Genomic DNA, 15425 nt, shown 5'->3' on the forward strand with positions numbered 1-15425 from the left:
TAGTCGAAAGTGATTTGAGGGCAACTAACCCCCATCTCCCACCCACCTTTTCCCCAAACACATCCAATCAAAATTTTAGATGGCCATTTATTCAACGTAGTTGAAAGTTTTGGAAATTAGGTCTTTAAAGATGACAACCCTTCCCCCATAGCCCTCAGGGCCAGGGTTGTAAGTTATGCCCTGAGGACATACAAGGTTTTTATAGAAAGCGAGGTTGTAGAAACTTCAAATAGGGCTCATTCAATTGGAAATTGAAAGGGCTAGTGCCCTTTTTAATAGTCGAAAGTTATTGAAGGGCAACTAACCCCCCTCTCACGCCCAGCATTCCCCCAAACACAATTTTGAGACATCTGTTTTGTTCAACGTAGTTGAGAGTTCTGTAAATTAGGTCTTTGAGGATGATAACCCCCTCAGAGCCCTCAGGGCAAGGGTTGTAAGTTATGCCCTTGGGGCATATAAGTTTTTTGTAGAAAGTTTGGCTCATTTGATTGGAAATTGAAAGGGCTAGTGCCCTTTTTAATAGTCGAAAGTGAACGTAGATTAATTAACCCCCCTCTCACACCCACCATTTCCCCCAACACATTCAATCAAAGCTTATAGATAACCATTTTGTTCGACGTAGTTGAAATCTATGGAAATTATGTATTTGAGGATAACAAACCCCCCAGAGCCCCAAGGGCAAAGGTTGTTAGTTATGCCCTGGGGGCATATAAGGTTTTTATAGATAGTGTTGTCATAGAAACCTCAAAAGGGGCTCATTCAATCGGAAATTGAGAGGGCCAGTGCTCTTTTTAATAGTCGAAAGTGATTGGAGGGTAACTAACCCCACCCTCATGTCCACTATTCCCCCAAACACATCCAATCAAAATTTTCAGATAGCTATTTTGTTCAACGTAGTTGAAAGTTCGGGAAATTAGAACTGAAATCGGAGGACGACTACCCCCCCCCCCCCCCCCTCACACCCATCATTTCCCCAAAACACATCCGATAAACATATTGAAATAGCCAATTTGTTGAAGGTAGTTGAAGGGTCCGAAAAATATATCTTTGAGTATGACGACCCCCCACAACCCTCAGTGCTAAGGCTGTAAGTTATGTCCTGGGGGCATAAAAGGTTTTATAGAAAGCATTGTCGTAAAAACTTTAATAAGGGCTATTTTTTGGAAATTGAGAGGCCTATTGTTCTTTTTAATACTCGACAGTAATCGGAGGGAGAATCCCCCACGCCCATCATTTCCCCAAACATTGTCAATCAATATTTGGATATATTCATGCTGTTCAAAGTAATTGAAAGGTCTGGAAATTTGAGGATAACACCTCTTCCCCCAATAGCCCTCAGGACAAGGGTCGTAATTTATACCCTTGGAACATATAAGGTTTTTATAAAAAGTTTCGTCGTAGAAGCTACAAAAAGGGCTCATTCGACTGGAAATTGGTTTCGTTAAGACGGAGCTTGCCTGTTAAAACGGAGTTTTCAACCCGTAAATAAACAAAAATGGGTCAGAGAAGAAAATATTTGACAGATCACTTCAGTTAGTCCTTTGTGACACAGACATCCCCCCTTCAGCTCCCAAACCTTAGGTTCTGACTCATGTTCAAACAAAACCACCTTTTTGGCCCCAGGCAAGAATAACACGCAGCTTTCCAAAATATAATGGTCTTATTCATCAATCTAGCCGGAGGTTTACACTTTCGTGAAAGCCGGAGAGGGCAGACCCTTATCACCTCCACTCAATAAAAAAAAAAGCTTCAGCATAGAAAAAACTGGCCGAAATCAATACCATTATGCTTTAGTATACTTCATATATATTTTACTCCAATTATATGCTAGAGATGTATACCGAATATTTTAATATAATTCGATTATACTTCAACATCAAAATTCCCCAAAAGATTATTTTTTCAGGATTCTGTTAATGACTTCCTACAAATAATTATGCAACTTAACACAATATTACACAGTTAAAACATAATTTTAAACCATCATCAAAACAAAGGGATATATGGTTGGGTTAGACCGAAGACTCACCAAAGTTAATATACCCCACATTGGGGGGGGAGGGTGGGGAGAAACATCTAGTCTTATAAAGCTTAGTAAAGGAATTCTTTTCATACATATTTTAAACAATTACCTGGTCGTCAAACTGTGAATATTTATTTGTCTCATTTCTAAAAAGGTCAACGGGAGGGATAGCTTGAAGAGCAGCTTTCTCCGCTTGCTTCGCAGCGGCTTCGGCCTTCTTTCTCTCCTTCTCTTGTCGTTTCTTTTCTTTTTCCGCCCTTTTAATATCTCTTTCTTTAATGAGAGCTTCACGCGATTCAGTCTTTATTATAAATTTACCTGAAATTCAAATTGAACAATTTAAATTGAGGGAATTCCAGTTAAAGATGGATTAGGAAAATCCTCATGGTTTGGCAGTAAAATTTTCCTAACGTTAACAGATCTTTTGTTCCAAGTACCCACAAAGAGATAGAAACTCTAGAAATTTGACACAAAATATGCAAAAAAGGTACTTGTATCTTGTATGATATACCCCCTACCACTCAAAAACCGAAGTTAGGCTAATCCTAATAAAACATACTTAAGTATGATAAAAATATAATACTTTAGAAACAAATTTGGGCTATATATTTTTATAGCATATATATTTTTATAGCCCAACTATTCCGATATTATGAAGTAAGAATTGTTTTCTGATTTCACACTGTCCAAATACTTTATCCCCTCCGTCCTAATGTGCAAATATAGCCCAAATTACATGTTTCCCATCTACTGTGTTACTTCTTCTTGTCTTTTCTCACGCTAAGTTGAAAGAAACTAGAGAAAGAAACTGGTTTACAGGCCGTCAATGGATGAACAACTTGAGCGGTAATGGTTATATCATACAAGTGCTGCTAAAAATTTTCTACGCCAGAATTTTGTCTAACGAACCAAATCTAATTGGAAGTTACGACCGATCAGTCAAACTCCCCTTCAAAATTTAGGAAGTATCTTCAAGACAAAAATCCTCCGAACATGGATGAGTGATTTCTGATACTTGGCAAGAAAACTTCATCAACTTTATGAGCAACATTATTTAGCTACGTCAGCACCATGTGGACAGGTCATAATCAATAAACAAAGAATAGATGCAAATTAATAAATCGGAAATTTTCAATATAATGTGTTTTTCCCCAGCCCAGGTTGACATGATCTGACCAAAAATAATGTGTAAAGAGTATCAGAAGGCAAAGATGTCAAAAAAAAAAACTACAGAAGGGATAAGATAATTATCATTACAGAAAAACCAAGCCTATTTCGATAGAAATCGATCAAAGCCAACAATGGAATTTACTATAAAAAAAGGTTTAACGCTTCAAATTTGTTATGTAGTTATAAGAAGAAGCTTCTCCAGATATCACAATCTATCAGCTTATTGGTGTTGACATGTTTGTGTGTTTTGGAGTTGGTTTTCGGCTTCTGAGTTTTCAATTTAATTCTTACTTCGGCTATCATCAGAATGTAATTTGTATCTATATCCGCTCCTCGAAAGGCCCTCACGCCAAGCAGGCTACTTTTCCAGCGTCTTGATATGAGAAAATGATTGATTTGGTTTTTTGTCTGGCCGTCGGGGGACACCCACGAGAACTTGTGAATCGTTTTATGCTCGGACATGCCACCACCTATCAGCAAATCGTTGCTTAGGGCATAGTCTATTAGGAGTGCACCGTTTTGATTCACATCTCCTATACCATGTGATCCGAAAACTTCAGGACAGTACTGACGATCTGCACCTACTTCAGTATTTAGATCGCCAACAACAAAGATCACATCGTGCCTGGGAACGTCTTTGGTGACTGATTGTAGCATGTTGTACGAAGCATCTTTTTGCGCATCATCAGCTTCATCGTTGGAGCATCGCAGGCGATGACAGTCATTTTTATATGATTAGATACGAGGCAAGCTGTCAATATATGTTCGCTAACGGGTATCCAGTTCGCCAGTGCTTTAAGTGCAAGTGGCAACATAAGTCCTACACCAGCGCGGTGAACGGAAGGGTGACCACTAAATGCCATAGTATACCCATTACCAAACTTCTCTAATTCATTTCCAGTCCACCTTGTTGAGAATAAATATATCGATGAGGTATTGTCTCAACTCTTTAATAACTTGTTCTGTCTTGGACATCTGGTTCATTGCTCTCACATTCCAAAAACCCATCCTTAGGTTCAGTTTCACAGTCAAAAATCGGTCCCAGGGGCATGCAAGGGTCGTTATCTGGGGAGGTGATAAAGTATCCGAGGCTGTTGTAGACTTTTCAGTTGCAGGTATTTTTTCCCCTGAGGATTGCCTTCGGGTCCAGGGTGCAAAACCACAGCCCATCCCTCCTTATTTACAGGACTTGGGACCTTCAAAATTTTTTTTTGCATAACTACTTCAAGCAAAAGTGATATTTAGAGCACATCTTCAAACTGATCATTCCTAGTTCTGACTATCTGTCGACCGAGCACAACCAGCAAATTGACACCATCGTTCGCTCTTTACTGCGTTTCAGAAAAAAAAGATTGTTTTCTGTTTGTAATACATAATACAGTTATAGGAGTAAAGGCGTCAGAAATAATGTAAACGTCTATTACTTGCGGTTAATACTACACAGTTAGTGTTTCTTCTTTATATGTTTCTTCCTTACAAGTTTTTAAGTTCTGTTTCTTGTTTATAATGGCCGTTTAAACTCATATCTTATTTGTCTGTTGTAGTTGCAAGTACCGCAATAATAGTCTACTTCGCTGAAATATCTACGCCTTGTTTATGGTTCAAACAGAGGTAGCACTCGTGTATATATATATATATATATATATATATATATATATATATATATATATATATATATATATATATATATATATATATATAGAACACGCAATAGTAGGTTTTGTCAAACACGCAATGTCAAACTTGTTGCGCCAAATTAAAGTTACAGCACGCTTGGACTCGCAAAATTGAATCGTTCCCTGGGTATGCCCCAAGCGCTGTATATTCCACCATTTAGGGTATTACTGTCTAAAATTGAGCATTTGAAGGGTTCGTTTGGGTTTTGGCTAAGTTTTCCATTTTTTACAGGAATAGTTTTATTTTTCAAAAAAAAAAAAAATCTGTTTCTGACCCTTTAGAAGTCGTGAATTATTCAGTGTTATGTTTTTAAAACGAACCTACAACCTTCGTTTCTTTTTCAGCCGTTCAGCTTCATTTTCAAGTCTATTTGTATTAATATTTTTTATTGTTTGTAATTGGATATTTTTTTTATGTATTTTTGGTACTTATTTAGTAGCCGGGCAACACGCGAGAAGTGAAGTTTGGTTCATGAAACAAAACAAAGTATGATAAAAATATAATACTTTAGAAACAAATTTAGGCTATATATTTGCATATTAGCGGGGTGGGGTTAAAGCAAAGCATATAATAAATACGGTACCCGTATTTACAGTAAAATAACCTAATCTAACCTAACCTAGGTACCTTTTTTCGTCGCTTTAATCCCAAAAAACTAAAGTTTAAATATTTTTCACAGAGCGAGCAATACCTCACTAGGCAGCGGAAACCTGTTTTTCAATATTATCTTTGAGATTCTATATGCGGTTTTTCTTGCGTGTTGCCCGGCTACTAAATAAAAACTGTATTTTCTTACTTTTTTCTCTTTTTTTTGCAAGTCTTGAGTCTTATCTTGTTTGTAAGTTGATAAAAATAAACTGAGTAAAAGGTGTGGTATTCAGGCGTACCATAGTGTATTGTACACAATATGTTTCATTAGTATAACATACGCCTAGAAGACGACCGGAAGAGAAGCCTATTAAGCTTCCGTCGAGTGAATGCACGAAGCATTTTTAATTACAAAATTTAAATATCACGAGGGGAGTGTCAGGATTTTAGGAATACCTAACTGGGGCATGGCCCAAAATCGGTTGGGACAATGTGACAAGGGCGCCAATGAGCAAAATCATGGGGGGGGGCAATGTAACAAAGGTGCCAATAATTGACAAATTTATTCTAAAAAAGAGTAAAACAGAGAAAAAATAACAGGATAAGAGGGCGCCAGAAAATTATACAGGTTTAACCTCTATGCCTAAAAAAATTAGATTATAGACAATAGTTTTGTTAAGCTACATCAAAAATAGTACTGTTAATGAACAGTGGTTTGAACTCAAATCCTCGTTTTATAAGGAATACAAACATCACCACTATCCTACGGTGGCTGTTTTTTTTTATTTTTTTTTAGCTTTTATAAAAAAAAAAAAAAAAAAAATGATAATCAGCAATATAGCTAAGCTGGCCCCCAACCCACCATTGCACTTCCTGGCTGAAGGGCCACGAAACAGAAATCAGCACCGACGGTTTTGACCTTAAGGGTCTAGTGCCGTCATACTTACGTAGTTTTACTTACTTAAGCTTCATGAAAAACAGTATCGTTACCACAGGGTAACTAGACCTCAAATCCTCCATTTCTGCTTAAGTCACGTCACCACTATACTAAGTTAGCTGTCTAATTAATACATGTTCTGCCCTCACAATTTAAAAGGCCCCAACTCCAAAATTTTCAATTTGAGTTTGTTTGTTTTTTTATTATGTATCTATGTTGGAAGGCACACCTCTCTTTAAAATATGAGGTCCAACTCCCATAAATAATCAAGCAATAGCATCATTTACATAGGCCCTGACTCCGTTTAAAGTTTATTTTTGATTCAAGAAGACCCTATGTATCAATCAAACATTTAAAGCATCCTAAATCCAACAGTATTTCGTATTCAGGACCTTTAAAATCAAGTAAAGAAAAATTGTTGGTAGTTAGGGCCTTTTCAGTTTGAAAATTCTGAATATACAAAGTCCAAATATATTAACACAAAGCAACACTTTCAATATGAAGGAAGACAAAAATAAACAGATGAAGGTGTGACAAAGAAAAGAAAAAAAAAGAATTAGAAAAAACAAAAGTATAAAACCTCAAAAAAAACTTAATAGAGCAAGGAAGTAAAGAGAAAACCACCCTTAATGTGTATCTTGCAGTGAAAAATGAATGTGTAAATGCAATTTAACCTTTTCAGAAAATTGGCGCAAGAAAATAAATGCTGGAATTTGGTAAAAAGAATTCATTAAGTTCTGTAAAGCTACCAGTTAACAGACGACTAGGAGTTTCAGAAATGAGGAAAAACTCGCTTATTTATACTATTACTGACAGAGAAGGAAACAGAATTAGAGTATGTAAATGCTTTTTTCTCACAAATTTGAAATTTTTAAGGAAAAGAATTCAGTCATTTGCAACACTTAGCAGATGTTAACAAAGATGCAATGACAGGAATGACATCCAATGCGTCTGATGAAAAATGAAGACATCCAAAACAAAGTAAGATGGATAGAAATATAATTATAGATCATATAGAAAGGTACAGCCCCAGTATCGCATATTACAGAAGAGAACATACCTCAAATAAGAGTATCTTCCGAATGACGTGACAGTTCAAAGGATACACAATAATATTTTAAATTTCAATCTGTTTTGATTGTTCTTATGATTTCTATAGAAAAGTTGTAAAGGATATGAATGTATCATTTTCAAGCTAGGCCATGAAGAATTTAAGGAGTTTTTAAGGAGAAGAGTTAATTCAAATTTAAGGAGCATGATTCAAAACCAAAACGAAGATAATCTAAGAGAAGCCACACTACATTGCATTTATTGGAAATGTCACATGGAAAAGACCAAACAATCAAGATTTGTATAAAAAACATGGAAAAACAAATTCTTCAGGCAAATTATATTTTTGGGCTGATCTTCAAGAAGTCATCATGTTGCCACGCATGGATTCCTTTAAAGAAGCCGTGTTTACTGGAGGAATGGTGGAATTTAGTGAGAGGTATGTGGCACTTGGAACTTATGCCAAGTCCAAAACATTAGCTGTATTGTGGTTTGAAGCTATTAGTGGGAGAAAAAAGGAAGACACCTTAAATTATATGTAGGCTTTATTTGTCACTTTAGGGATACCAAACATATTTGCCTTTGGGTAGATAACTGTTCAAGGTAAAGCAAAAATTAGACGTTTTTAGCTTTCTGCTTTACCTGGTAAACAATTGTGATGCATCTTTCTAGGACAAAGTTTAAATTTTTTTACATTGAAACTAGTCACACAATTATGCCCGCCAATTCCTTTCATTGTCAGGTTGAACTCACTTCATCACCGCCTAATATATTTTTGAATGTCAGGGTTATACTTTAAAAATTAAATAGAGAGATAGTGACGAAAGTATGCCTTACCTGAGGGTTTAATAGAAATAACAGCGGGAAGAGGACACACCACTCTTTTCTATTCGACTAAATATGAAGGTGCTAGTGTTAAGACGATGAAGTTTTACAAACAAAATGTTTAAAGAAGTTATCGGCACCGAGAAATAGAGAGGAAGTCCGAGGTTTCAATAAAGGAAAGGAGAAAAATAATGCTGAGAAACTCTGTCTGTTCATGTCATCAAACCGTCGGGGTAAAGAATGAACTTCCTGGAGCCAAATGAGCCGGGCTTAATCAACTACTTTGAGTAAAAAGAATATTGTTCCTATGATATATATGTTATGCCAGAGATAAAATACTCCTTCACTGTTAATACTTTCTGTGTCACTCAATCATTAAACTGATCTTTTTTTTGTGTGCTCAATATTTATCAAATAAATAATACATTTTATTAATAAATTGATGTGTCTTTTAACATGAGTAATTTGAACAATAAGACCCTTAACTCTTTTGATAGGAATTAGACCTTTCAGATATGTACGTATATGTAGTGCAGAGCAGTACTAAGGTAAAAGACCTAAAATCCATTTTTTCAAAATATTAATGTGTTTTGACTTTTTAAAGGCACAAATAAATTTATACAGTTAAATTTAGCATTCAAAAATGTAAAGCTACATTGAAAGTGAAAAAGTCTTGATCCCAACTTGATAAATAGTTTTTTTTGAATTCTGAAAATCCTAGATTATGGGTCAAGGACTTTCTTTCTTAAGGCTGCAGTGCTATCAAACATATTATTCGCAAAGAGCTGGACAGTGACGGCTGACATTTTTTAAGAGAATAAAAAAATCATTTTACTCGCTTCCTCAAAAAGCAAAATTACAAGTTTTTTTGCAGCAAGAGAGGAGCTATCACCACTATGATAGCTCCACTCCATGATTGACCCAGTGATAGTGAAGTAACACCTTTTCCGCCATTTGCCATTATTTACGAGTGTTGTTTGCATTAATTCTATATTATTTAAAATTTTCTTTATATTTTCCAGTTTTCTTGCGTTATGTTTCTTTTTCGTACTCCAATTTCTTTGTTGTATATTTTTAAGCAGGCAAAAATAAACTTCTTGTGAAAATACGCCACAGACGTAAACCATTTATATTAAAGCCGCATTTTTGTACCATAGAAATAATGGAAAGTACTCTCTTTGATCGAACCCTGAAGCAGCTTAATAACAAATTCCAAAAAACTTCGTGATAAATAAACATTGAGCGTATATACACCCTTCACTAGGCACCTCGGGAGTTTCGCATTCGCAAATAGACACAAATCCGCAAAAAGACCATTCTATATACAAAAAAGATAAACATATCTCATTTTTACTAATATGGTGATGACAAGCAGTCTGGAAGTGATATTATTTGCTACTTATGTACCTTTCGTTTAAATGTCCATGCACTCAAAAAGACTTTTCTCAGTTGTCTCTCATTCTCAATATCTATAAGCAGAGTTACAAACAGAATTTGAAATAATTTAATTATCACAGAAATTAATGGGCACAACATTTGATTTGTTTGGCCTTTAGCACTTCGAGTTTCTTCAGGGATGCAGGAATGGAACAAGAAAAACATAAACTAAGCCACTCAATTGTCTTTAAGTATTTCCACTTGTCTTTGACTGCAAATAATCCTGATAAATTTTCACTTGGTTTTCAGACTTCTTGAATAGTTTTTTCCTTAGCCCTTTGGAGATTTCCTTCCCTTCAGCGTCATGAGTCGGTACTCCCTGAAAATAGTTTTTTTTTGTTAATATATGGCTATAGTAAATCTCCAGCCAAACACTTGCCTAGCTAAACTTCCAAACAATTCACAATTGGGTGGCTCAAACATAACAAGTGATCCGAAAAAAATGGCGCCGTATTGCCAGTTATAGTTCACCCAAAAAAGGAAACTTTTCAATAATAAAAAAAAAAACTCTGTTACAGTACAAGAATTCATTTTGGGGAAGAACGGCAGCATGAACTTCCTTTTTCTGATATTTTTGGATGACTAAAACCATGATGAAGTACTATCTATTCAAAAAAAAAAAAAAAAAAAAAACCTGATATCAACCGGCTGCGCTACCATAGGAAAAAAAAAAAACAACAACAACCGTTTTTGTCAAAATGGATATATTTCAAATCCTTTTCCACTTTGTCCCGGAAGCCCTTTTTACTTAAAACATATGATCATAATATTTGATATACAATGCGTTTTCTATTCTCTGGCCAACTACCTTCTAGAATGCCTCCATTTTTTTGGTTGTTTCATTTTGCACGAAGAGGCAACTCCATGAAGATAGGGATTGACTCGAAAAACAATAAATCACAACTGCCGTGCCTAAAGATCGTGTCTTAAACTGTAACACTTCTGAGATCAGTGCCAAAAAACTGTCTGCTACGTTGTTCTTGAAAGGAGGTTCGGAATCAATGTCGATTATTAAGGGGTCACTCACTCTGTATCACCTGTTGTACACCCTGGAGTGTCGCTTTTTCCCCCTACACATGGCACCCTTTCGTCATGCTTTGCCAAATATGACAAACTTTGTACTACGTGGGGTGTGTTCCTTTTGACGTATATGATTTTTATTTAGAGTGGGCTACCTCTCGACTGTGGGAAGACGGTTTTGTATTGGTAAAGAAATGACTATATTGGCCGATAAATTCAGTTTTATAATGTACACCCGTAACGCCTACACAGACGGGTCCATGATCATGAACAGACGGGTCCTCTCTTTGGAAAAGAACTCAGAAGACCGTTTCTGACAATTATCTAAGAAGCGCGAAATTATCAGATACAGCCTTTACCAGATACAACGATGAAATATTCATGTAATTTATTCTCCTGCAAAAAATTTTCAGGTTTTTTATTATATTTTGAGGCACAGAAAAAATCCAAAATTCAAAGGAATAGAAGTACCTAGAAACAGCTAAACTGTATGTTAATTCCTTTCTTAATAAACATAAGCAGCAGTATTTTTCGAAAAAAACAAAAACAAAAAAAAACTGGATATACCTTGTTTATTCGCTTCGAAAGTTCAGAGTGTTTTCTTATTTTTAAACCCGTGATTAATTAAGCAATTAATAAAGAATATCTTCCAACAAAATACATCTTTCTCAATCAATTAAGTAAATTACAATGGACTTAAGATAAGCTTATTTAATGAGCTTCCCAGTGATATGAACGTGAAAATCCAAGAAAATGGGACCGGGTTCAAGACACGTGAGAACTGGCAACACTGCCCGCTACAAAAATCACTTCTGCGTTAACTTAATTCTAGACAATCCTTAGATTTAATCCTACAATTTAAAACACCTTTATGTTGGAATTAGTTACCGTTTAATTTAACAGAAGTAATACACCTAATACACTTTCTTAAACTTAATACGCTTATCTTAGACTTAGTCGCTTAATATAATAAACGTAATACACTTTCTTCGACTTGACACACTTACCTTAGATTTCATATACTAACATGTTGAAATTAATTATTGTTTAATTTTGTCTTCTCAATAGTACGATTTTTATATGTGATTTAATTTTGATTAATTTAAACTTATAAAGATATATTTTAATTAATTCTTTTAAATTTACAAACTAATTTAATTATTAAATAAAAAATGAATTAAATAATACAAAAATAGTTTAGATTTGTTTAAAAAGTTTGTTCAACTTAATTTTGTTTTTATGTATATCGTTTAATTTTGTCTTCTCAATAAGATGGCTGCTGCCAAATGATAGCAAAGACGCTCTTATTCTTCAATTCTTCCTTAAGAAAAATAAAATTCTACAATTAAATGTATCAGAAACGAATAAAAGGCAGAATAATTAGTGCAATCCTTTGCTCCCGAAGATGTACTCCGCAGTTTTCTATTACAAACCATGGTGATAAGAATTTTTCTCAGTCTTAAAAAAAAACAAAAAAACAGGAACTTCTCATAATTATCTAACATCTCCCCCTCTTGTTTGTAAGTCCTTCTCCACAATACAGGAAAAAGCTCGAAATATATATCTTATTTTACATTTTTATATTTTATATTATTATATTATAATTTGATAAGTATCTTTATGAAACTTTGAAGCCAACCAGCCAATGGACCGTAGTTAATGACTATTGGGTCTGGAATTTTTTCGGCCGTATTTTCCTGCCTACCAAACTTCAATCATATCCGAGTACTTTCATACGGAAGGTTGGCAGGTGTATGGAGCGGCATATCCCTCTGAAAGTCCGTCCCCTTAGCTCATGGTGACTGTCTCGTAAGTTTCTACCATATCTAAGTACTTTCATGCAAACTTCCATAAATGAGGCGGGTCCTTGAAAGTCATTCTTCTTATGTCCCACTATCCCAACTTGCCCCATAAGTTGAAATTGAAATCGTGACAAAAAGCCTGGCTACCTTTCCGCTTCAAACAAAGTGTAGCATGCTTTTATTTCTGCTAAAAAGTCAACACGAAGAGGGGAATATAAGAGCAGCCAAGGATTCGTGTTGTACCCCAAATTATACAGGTTGAAAATAATTGCAAGTGGTTCATTGTCGCACCAAGTCAGAAACTAGCGTGCTTTTGCATCGAGTCAGAATATATCTTGGTTTCACATTATCATTATGCGGTATGTCCCGCGATGAAGTTGTCGGCTCCTCACATTTTCCAAAATGGCACACAACATGAACAGATCTATATCCGAAAAAACTGATGTCATATACATGAGGACTGAAAGAGAGATCGTGAACGGACTTTTTTTTTTAAATAACTGACGTCATATAATTTGGTCAGATCAAGGATTATTGACAAGTGTTAAAACGAACCTTCCAGTTTTGAACATTTTACAGTTTAGACATAGAAATAAATTAAATTTTTTAATTTTAAGAGTTTTTAAGTAAATTTATAAAAGAATTTTAAACAGGACTTAAAGTTTTAAAGCTTAACTATAGGAAATAACAACTTAACTTAAGCTATTTAATTATCTAACTTAAAGTAAAGCTGTAAGTTTTATGTGAAGTTTCATTTTTTAATTAAAAAATAAAGTATAGAAAAGGTTTAGAAAAGAACAAAAAATTAAAATTTAAGAGGAACATTTGATAATACACCTCTGCCTCAGTCCAAAACGCAGCAAAAGAAATTGCACTCAACGGAATAACGAAAAAAAGATTGGTAATAAAAATGGCGGCACTTTTGGATCCCTGGGAAAAAGCTCCTTTCTCACTTTCTGTATTTCTTAATTTCTCGATCTCGATTCTGCTCATTTCTGTAAAATTTTCCGTTAGTTATTTTAAGACTGTATTTGAACGCTGAGACTAGGGAAACGTCAAATATCTTAAGCATTTTTTCATTTCATTATAACTTTGATTGGAAACTGGTCCTTGGCTGCTTGCCCGTTAAAAAGGAGTTTTCAACTCGTAAACAAAACAATGGGTCAAAGAAACGAAAATTTGCCAGAAAACTTCAGTTAGTCCTCTGTGACATAGCCCCCTTCAGCTTCAGATCATATACATGAGGACCAAAAACTGAGATAAAAATGACGCAAACCGTGAAAGGATTTTTGTTAAAAATAACTGGTCAGATCAATATAATTTGGTCAGATCATCAAGGATTATTGATCAGCGTTATAACAAACCTTTCTATTTTGAAATTTTAGAGTTTAAATACAGAAAGAAATAAAGCTTTTCAGTTTTTAAGTAAAGTTTTAGAAGACTTTTAAGCAGGATTCGAAGTTTTAAAGCTTAACTGTAAAAAATTAACAACTTAACTTAAGCTACTTAACTACTTGAAGTTACGGTAGAGCTCTAAGTTTTAAGTAGAGTTTTAAAGTTTTTAAGTAAAGAAATAAAGTATATAAAAAGCTTAGAAAAGAAGTGAATATTAAAGTTTAGGAGGAACATTTGATCATATTCCTCTGCCTCAGTCCAAAACACAGAAAAAAAAATTCAAAAAACTCAACCGGAATCACCAAAAAAAAAAAGATTCGTAACAAAGGTGGCAGCACTTTTGGATCCCTGGGGTAATGCTCCTTCTCGACGTCTGTATTTCTCGATATCGATTCTGCTCCTGTCTGTAAAATTTCCCAATCGTACTTTAAGACAATATTTGAACACTAGGAATAGGAGAAGGCCTAACATCTTAAGCCTTCTTTCATTTTATTATAACTTTGATTGGAAACTGGTTTTGTTAAGACGGAGCTTGCCCGTTAAAACGGAGTTTTCAACTCGTAAACAAAAAAAATGGGTAAAAAAAACAAAACAAATACTTGGCAGAAAACTTCAGTTAATCCTCTGCGACACAGACTTCCCCCATTGAGCTCACAAACCTTAGGCTCTGACTCATGGTCAAACAAAACCACCCCTTTGGCCCCAGGCAAGAATAACACGCAGCTTTTCAAAATATAATGTCTTATTCATCAATCCAGCCAGAGGTCTACAATTTCCGTAAAAACCACCAAGGGTAGACCCTTATCAATTTCACTCAATAAACAAAAAATCAGGAGCATAGAAAAAAAAAAAAAAAAACTGGCCGAAAACAATATCATTGTGCTTTAATATACTTCATATATACTATACTTAAGTTATTGTTCGTTATACATACCCAATATTTTAATATAATTCGATTGTACTTCAACATCAAAATTCCCCCAAAGATTATTTTTTCAGGATTCTGTTAATGATTTCCTACAAATAATTGTGCTACTTAACACAATATTACACAGTTAAAAAGCAATTTTAAACCATTATCAAAACAAAGGGTTATATGATTAGGCTAGACCGAAGACTCGCCAAAGTTAATATACCCCACATTGGGGGTGGCGGGAGGGGAGAAACGTCTAGTCTTAAAAAGCTTTGTATAGGAATTCTTTTCACGCATATTTTAAACAATTACCTGGTCGTCAAACTGCGAATATTTATTTGTCTCCTTTCTAAAAAGGTCACCGGGAGGAATAGCTTGAAGAGCAGCTTTCTCCGCTTGAAGAGCAGCTTTCTCCTTTTGCTTCGCAGCGGCTTCATCCTTCTTTCTCTCCTTTTCTTGTCGTTTCTTTTCTTCTTACGCCCTTTTAATATCTCTTTCTTTAATGAGAGCTTCACGCGATTCAATCTTTATTATAAATTTACCTGAAATACAATAATTTAAATTGACTAATTTCCAGTGAAAGATGGA

General features: G+C 34.9%; 1 long non-coding RNA gene across 1 annotated transcript; it reads right to left on the bottom strand.

The window, feature by feature from the left end:
* Positions 1–9758: 9758 nt before the first annotated feature.
* LOC148945274 (uncharacterized) lies at positions 9759–15374 on the bottom strand. The gene is made up of 2 exons (XR_016142741.1): positions 15150–15374; positions 9759–10026 (listed from the first exon to the last, which is right to left on the bottom strand). It is a non-coding gene; the product is annotated as an uncharacterized LOC148945274 (long non-coding RNA).
* Between the last annotated feature and the right edge of the window lie 51 nt (positions 15375–15425).

The sequence above is a fragment of the Artemia sp. Qi Xiang Cuo genome, chromosome 13, assembly GCF_049724085.1.
Source record: "Artemia sp. Qi Xiang Cuo chromosome 13, ASM4972408v1, whole genome shotgun sequence".
In the NCBI taxonomy this organism is placed as follows: Eukaryota; Metazoa; Arthropoda; class Branchiopoda; order Anostraca; family Artemiidae; genus Artemia; species Artemia sp. Qi Xiang Cuo.